We start from the raw sequence: 6569 nt of genomic DNA, 5'->3' as shown, positions 1-6569 counted from the left end.
ACGCCCCTGTTCTACAGTATAACAAGGGGCAACTGTAGCTATGGCTGTCTTATAGAAGGATACAGCTGTAAAATTATCATAGCTGATAGTCTTTCCACACGTGTGTTTGCAATGGGCAAAATTGCCTGTTTGTGCCTGTTGGTCTGCAAAGGTGGCAATATGTCCAAATAATATTGACTTTTATACCCTTTAGCCTCCCACCCGGCCCCACATCCTCTCTGTTATACTGCTGTAACCAATTTTCCCACTTCTTGTTTCCTAACACTATCCATGAGTCATAGATTAATGGAAACCATACTGACAGCTGCTGCCAATTAACCGCGGCCGTATAATATGGAGATTTCACACAACTCTGACTCCTAATAGAGTACGTGACACCATCATCTGGGAGACAGTGGGGCTTGAGCTTATGCACATATAGACTGCTTTTCGGGATTTCTATTTCTCCAGTGTGTTGAAGGGTCAGTCTGATCAAAAGTGATATCTTAGTTATAGGGGGTGCCTAGTAGGCTTAGCCCCTGGCTTCTTATATGTCTTGGATATTCCAATAGCCAGACATTCCCGCCAAAAATTCCCAACACTTTGCCTGTCCATCTTGAAGTCTTAGGTGTTCACATCCACCTTTGTGTGTGGATGACCTGACAGTTTCTTATACACTATATGGCCAAACTTACATGGACACCCCTTAAAAAGTATTTCCCACAGATGTTTCCCTTAAAGGTACAATAAATCAAAAAAAAAAATACAATACCAATAAAACCCCAAAATGCCACCCCCTGAAACAAAAGCCTTTTTTTTTTTTAAAGAAAGCCTTGCTATGGACAGGACAGCAGCTAAAAGTAACTGCTGACCTCAAATCAACCACAAAAGAACATAAAAGGCAAAAAGCCCAAATAATAGGAACAAAACAAAATAGAAAGGTGTTGATTGCCCAAAGAGCTAGCATTTAGAGTGACAGGAATCAGTCTGACACTTCAGCTGCTCTGGGCTCCCCTTTTATAGTGAGGGTTACATAATTGTTGGGATCCGCTTCAGCTGCGGCGTCTCAGTATACCGCGAGCAGGAGCTTGCGGTATACTGAGCTTAGGGTGATGGGAGGACACTAGTTTGTGTCCTCCCGTTACCCTAAGGAGAACTATGTGCAAAAGCCTTAACCCCATAGTTCTCCTTTAAATGAAAGCCAGTGAACAGTGAAACAGTTACAGGATATTTAGGGACTTTTGACTCAATTTTACCTATTGAGTTGCTAGGTGAAATTTGCCTTAAAAAATATCCACTCGTTTTATTACCTTATTTAGTTGTGTATGCATTTTTTTTGCTATTTTTGGGGGTAATTTAGTTTATTTGATTTAGGGGGTTATTCACAAAGCTGCCGAAGGATCTAGCCATAGCTTTTCCAGCCGTAGCTGCTAGCCCCACCCAATCGTTTTCTACTTTTCTTCTACTTTTCTTTACTGTTTTGCTATTCTGCTCGGTACCACAGAGGTCCCGAGCAGAATAGCTGAGCCGAATGATGCTCGGTGAATATGAGAATAGGCCGAACAGCAGTGAGTACCTTGCCGGAGGTTCAGCTCAGCCGATCCACATGTTGGATCAGCTGAGTTGAACTCCTTCTGCACTTCGGGTCAGCCGAACATCTGAAATCAGCCTTACAAGCCTGAAGTGAATAGCCGAACGTTGTTCGGCTCACTTCACTTCGGGCCGGTTATTCTCACGGCTGCCTTCGGCAGCTTTGTGGATAACCCTGTTAGTTTTTGTGGGGGTATTTTTTTTTTGTGCTATTTTTGGGTAATTTAGTTTATTTAATTTAGTTTTTTCTTTTGTGGGTTTTTCCATTTCTGTGTGCATTTGATAATAATTTGTGTAGTTTCATTTTTTTTTTTTTTTATTTGCTTTTTTTCTTTTTCTTTTTCTTTCTGGGACCATGTTTGCCACAAGAACATGTCCAGGCTTGTTAAGAAAAGCTCCCCTAAATCATAGGCACTCTTGGATCTTTAAAAACAATCATAATACCACTGTACTTTTGCCTTAGTCATTGACCCCAATGCATTTGGCCACAATGGTGGAATTTTGCTAAAATTTCCAAATTCTGCCCAAATTTCCGGGAAATCAATAGATCGTTCACCATTGGGTTTTAACCCTTTCTGGATCCAAAACTAAACTTATTATTATACAGGATTTAAATACCGCCAACAATTTGCGCAGCACTTTACTATATAAGGAAAATAATATTATATATTATAATATAATATAAGGAAAACACAATACAAATACAATTCAAGACAAGATGGTAAGGAGGGCCCTGCCCCTGAGGGCTTACAATCTAAAAATAAAATAATGTTTTTGGCTAGAGCTGAATTCTACATATCTTATAATATAAATATTGAGTGGATTAAATAACATTAACCATCAATGAGCCCTCCCTTCTATCCGCCTATCAGATGCTCCGCGTCCTCTTGAAAGTTCTAGAACACCATTTTTCTCTTCTTCATCTCGGAGATACTTCTCTCCTTCTGTTAGTGTTCCTCTCCTTTCCGTATTTTAAAAAGCTCTGGGATATGGGGATGTATAGATGCTATATAAATCCAAATCCCTTTGCTTATGGGAATCAATGCTGCCTATCCGTAGAATATATTACCATCACAAAAGTGTCTCCAGTGCGGTGTCTGCAGTATCTATAACACACCGAGGTCCCTGAATGATGCTCAGAGAAAAATAGCTTTCTAAAACCAGCCTACGTGCGTGCTGAAACAATATTTGAAAGCTAACGTTGGCCTGAGTCCTATTGAAGAGTTGCAGCGGCAGAGAGGGTCCTTGTTAGTAACGTCGCAAATTTTTGCAAGCAAATTTCAGCCAAAATCCGAGGACATTCCAATGTTAAGATTTTTCTTTGTCTGGAAACTTATGAAGAGCAACATGGGAAATGCATTCTTTTTTTTGCTTCACCTGTACATAAGGAAGGAGATTAGACCACTCAATGGATGGTCATAAAATTCATGAGTAGTGATGAAGTTCGGGTTCCTCACTACTATGGGTCCGTGGTGAATCCCAGGGATTTGTGAAATTTGCAAATCGCAAACTTTTGGCTGAAAACGTTTGCAAGTTGGCCACCAGAAATAAAGAACAACCTGTAAGGCAGCGCATAGCCTTTGCCTCGGTCATTTAAGTAACAAGAGCCAACTAATTGAAACAATATAAAACCGAGACCCTTTCCTATAAAATGGTGGGCTCATATCCTCCATATTGTAAGTTTATGTTGCAGGGGTGTCCCGGGGCCGGTAACACCCCGCCGTGACGTCATCGCGCATGCGCTGTCATCTAATTGACGCCTACCGGTGGCCATCTTGGTGATGGGCGCCAATAGAGAGAGGAGGGGACGTTCACCCGGCGTGATGAGGTATGCTGCCAGGTCCCCTCCTCCCTCCTGACACTGTCGGCTCTCGGTCCATGACCGAGTGCCCGACTTTTTGGAGGGGGTGACACCAAAATGACTGTCAGTCATTTTGGTGTCACCCCTCCAATGGTGTCACACAGGTGCGGGCTGCACCCCCCGTGCCCACCTTGTGACGCCACTGTTATATTGGACCTGTTAGGGAGAATGTACCATTCTCTATAGAAGGAGACACTATTTTTTTATTTTAACTTTATTTTTGTTTTTCAATGTTGGCATTGGCACGTGTCCCCCATGGTAGTGTCTGGCTTCCTATGGTTTTTGTTTGACAATTGCTTGCATATTGGTCCTAAAAATGGCCAAAATTCAGTAACAGGATTCGCCCACCCATAGACTTTATGGGTGTTAAAATTTCGGGCAAGATTTGCAAAACTGTTCCGGGTAGATTTACTCTCCCCTATTCATCACTCACAATTGGCTGGATTACCAAACATGGCGATACCCTGCATATCACATGAACCCATAGGAACACATTCAGACAAAATTAAAACTGGTTATCACGTACCTGGTGAAGGACCGATTAGCTGAGGAGGCCTCCCTTGCGGCTCTTGTCTCACACCTCTGGACGTGGGGACACAGAGCGAGTAGACAGACGGAAGCAAGGGTGCCAAGGTGTTCAGACACGGTGCCTGGTAGAAGTCCCTAGGAGGATGAGCAGGGCTGGGGTTCAGCTGAGAGGTCAGCGTGGTCAGGAGCAGAAACTGGAGCGAAGTCAAACAAGCCAGGGGTCAAAGCTAGACGGTCAGCACAGTACCAGGGGAGAAGACAGAAACAAAACCAGAAAACGGGGTCAAGGGCAGACAGCAATCAGGAGTAGCCAAGCAAATCCGGGTCAAGGCAACGGGTAATCAAACTGACAGGAACACAGCAACACAGCAACACAAGCAAACAAAAAAAAACATTCAGTACTCACTCATTGGGCCAGTTGGATTAAATAGGGCCATCCATTAGAGGGCGATGTGTCATTTCCTGTGCTCCACGTTCCGCTGTGTGCGCATGCGCACTAGCGTACGTTTTCCGGCAACCCGCAAAACTTGGACCAGCGCATGCACAGTAGCGCGCAAACTCCCGGCTATGGTCTTACACTGCTGCATCATAGCTCTTATTGAGGTGACCAACCCTTCTTGTGAGTAAATCCAGCAGCTAAAGTGTACAGGGAAGAGAGCTGAGGGGTGGTTGAGAGGAATCACAAGTCTGTCTGGGGCTCAAGTGATATTCAATGTCTTTAACTCTTCTTCATCTACAGCTGGATTGGTGTTGGAAAAGCCCAGCACTGCCTCCACGTTTAAAGTTGACTGCATGGGGTTTTTACTATGGCAGTCAGGTATAAATTTTTTAAGTTATGATCAAGTGACATGGTTGGTTATGAAAGGGGTGGAGATGGTCTCCTTGTTGACGCACCGGTGAGGGTTAGTACCCCTTTCGGGTGTTTATTGCTATTGGAGATAATCACCCACTTTACCACCAAACCATTCACCAGAACAAAAAGTGGTGAGGAAACTGAAATTTTACAGGAATATAGGGGAGCTCTACCTATGAGGACAACAGTTGTTATTATTATTATTATTATTATACAGGATTTATATTGCGCCAACAATTTGCACAGCGCTTTACAATATAAGGAAGACATTACAATCACAATACAAATCAAGACAAGGTGGTAAGTAGGGCCCTGCCAATGAGGGCTTACTATCTTCTGGTGACCACTCTCTATGAGGGGAATTTTTTCCCACTTTCTGTTGTATTTCTGGGACAGGAAGGGAAATGTCCCAACAGGACACACACACACACACAGACACACACACACATAATACCAATGTTATATCTTTTTAACTATTTAGATTTTTTTCATTGAATTTTTTTTTAATATCTTTATTTATCAAGAAATGGATAAAATGACAATACAAAGTTTGTTGATATTACAGAAAATTCAAGTAGCATAACATGTCTTAGTGACTAAACACACAATATATCAAATAAGCATTTGTATGGAAATGCCCAAAGAGAGAAAACCATTACAACCATAGTCTTGACATGTTAAAAGAAGATGTAATAGTGAAGGTATATATATTTTCTCTGGGGGGCTCTGATATGAAAGGGGAGACTCTGATATAAAAGGGGGCTCTGACTCTACCCCTCTCTCAATGGGTTAGCCACGTCAATGATATAATGTTGATGGAGGAACCCAATGGAGTGTGTGGATTCACTTTTCCACCTCTGCCGATCTACAGTCCTACCTCTGAACGCTACTCGGGCGGTGACTGGGACACCTCAAAGCATAATACACAACCTCAATTCATGAACCGTGACCCCCCTCTCCCCTACTCCCCTTCCTTCCTCCCTCTCTCCTTTTTTCTTTATTTCCCTCCTTTATCAGTTCTCCTCTCTCTGGTTTCCTCCCTTTCTACAACTTTCCTAACATATCAGGATGTTTGAAATATTGGTTTGAAGAAGGTATTAAGCGATGTAGACACGGGCTACAATATCTGGCTACGCAAGCTCGAGTCCCACTATACTTATTTTGTGGATATGGTCATGGGGGCTCCTGATGTGAAGGGGGAACTCTAATGTGAAAGGGGGGGACTTTGATAAAAAAAGGGGTCTATGATGTAAAGGGGGCCTGTGATGTGAAGGGCTAACTCTGATGTGAAGGGGGGGGGGGCTCTGATATGAAAGAGGGGGCTCTGATTTAAAAGGAGAACTCTGATGTAAAGCTGGGACTCTGATGAGAAGGTAGAGTTCTGATGTGAAGAAGGCTCTTAAAGCTAACAAGGAGCTTATGAAGTGAAGGGGGGACGCTGATGTTAAAGGAAGGGGCTTTTTCATGACCGGTATTTCTAATGTAAGACGGTGAACTCTGAGGTGAAAGGAGCAGGCTCCTAATGTAAAAGGCGGCTCCTATTGTAAAGGAGGACTCTGATGTGAAAGGAGTGATTCTATGTGAAAGCGGGGAGCTCTTGTGTAAAGGGGGCTCCTAATTTCAAAGGGGAAACCCCATTTTGTGTGTTTTTTTGCATGGGGTCCCCCCTTACAATCCATACCAGACCCCTATCTGGGATAAGGGTCTTGTATAGATTTTAGAGGAGCCACACATTATTTTTTATATTTATATTTACAT

This window comes from Nanorana parkeri, unplaced genomic scaffold, assembly GCF_000935625.1.
Source record: "Nanorana parkeri isolate BGI_ZX_2015 unplaced genomic scaffold, ASM93562v1 scaffold6, whole genome shotgun sequence".
Taxonomy (NCBI): domain Eukaryota; kingdom Metazoa; phylum Chordata; class Amphibia; order Anura; family Dicroglossidae; genus Nanorana; species Nanorana parkeri.
The sequence above is the reverse complement of the archived record's forward strand: the minus strand, read 5'-3'. Positions refer to the sequence as shown.